The sequence below is a fragment of the Molothrus aeneus genome, chromosome 26 (assembly GCF_037042795.1).
Source record: "Molothrus aeneus isolate 106 chromosome 26, BPBGC_Maene_1.0, whole genome shotgun sequence".
NCBI classification, from domain to species: domain Eukaryota; kingdom Metazoa; phylum Chordata; class Aves; order Passeriformes; family Icteridae; genus Molothrus; species Molothrus aeneus.
In genome coordinates this window covers 1,111,367-1,112,505 of record NC_089671.1, presented here as the reverse complement: position 1 = coordinate 1,112,505, position 1,139 = coordinate 1,111,367, and the positions used below count along the sequence as shown (strand labels likewise).

Genomic DNA, 1,139 nt, shown 5'->3' with positions numbered 1-1,139 from the left:
CCCCGCGCGCCCATTGGCCCAGCGGCCCCCGTCCCGCTCTCCCATTGGCCCAGCGCCCCCCGTCCCTCTCTCCCATTGGCCCAACGCCCCCCGTCCCGCGCTGCCATTGGCCCCGGAGCCCTCCACAAACAAAGGCCGGAGCCCGGCGGGGGGCCCGGCGCGCCGCCCTGATTGGCGGAGTGAAAGGGCGGGGCGGCCCGGTTAGGCCCCACCCACATAGCAGCGCCGGATGTTCTAATATGGAGTTGGGCGGGGCTCGCTCATTCATCCGCGCGGGGAGGGGCGGAGCCACCGCGGGGCTGCGCTTCCCGCCCGCGGCGCGCGCGGCTCGTCCCCACGGCGCGGGCGGGTGAATGAACGGGCGCGCGCCGGGGCACGGCACCGGACCGTGCGGCTCGGTAAGGTCCGGTAAGGCACCGTGCGGCTCGGAACGGCTCGGTACAGCTCGGTGCCTGTGCTAGGCGTGGGTATGTGCAGGTGGGGAGAGGGTCCACGCGCGGTGTGACGGTGCCGGGGCTGCGCGATGGTGTCCTGGGTGTGCGGGGCTCGCGATGGTGTCCTGGGTGTGCGTGTCCTAGGTGTGCGTGTCCTGGGTGTGTGTGGATCCCCTGGTTGGACCCCCGGTGCTGTGTCAACCTGCACACCCATGAGTGCTTTGTTCTGGGGGGCTTCCCGGGGCTCCCCACGGCCGTGGCTCTGCATCGCTCCTCCCCAGCCCCTGGGGCAGCCCCAGCATCCCAAGTGCTTGGAGACCCCCATCCCAAAATGCATCCCATGGTGAGTACCCACTGCGGGGCCCCACGGCTGGCACTGCGGGAACCCTAGGGTGACACCATGGCGGGGACACCACGGGCTTTCGCCTCCCTCCAGCCTGGGCTGTGCTGTTTGTCCCACGCTGCTTTAACCCCCCTAGATGGGTTCAACCCCTTGCCTCCATCCTCCTCATCGTGCTCATAAATTCATTCCCGATCCCGTTCCCAACCTGCCCGGCACTCGCGGGACATGTGGCGGCTCCCAGCTCGTGCTGCAGATACGGACTGAACTTTGGTCCCTGAGCAATTAAGGTGCCTGAAACTGCACTTCATTAATGGTTGTTCTGCAATAAAACCCATCAAACTGCCCTTATTTGCAATATAAAA

At 66.9% G+C, this 1,139-nt stretch overlaps 1 long non-coding RNA gene across 1 annotated transcript; it reads left to right on the top strand.

The window, feature by feature from the left end:
• Nucleotides 1-347: 347 nt before the first annotated feature.
• On the top strand, nt 348-1,139 carry LOC136566751 (uncharacterized). The gene is made up of 2 exons (XR_010785067.1): nt 348-777; nt 914-1,139. It is a non-coding gene; the product is annotated as an uncharacterized lncRNA (long non-coding RNA).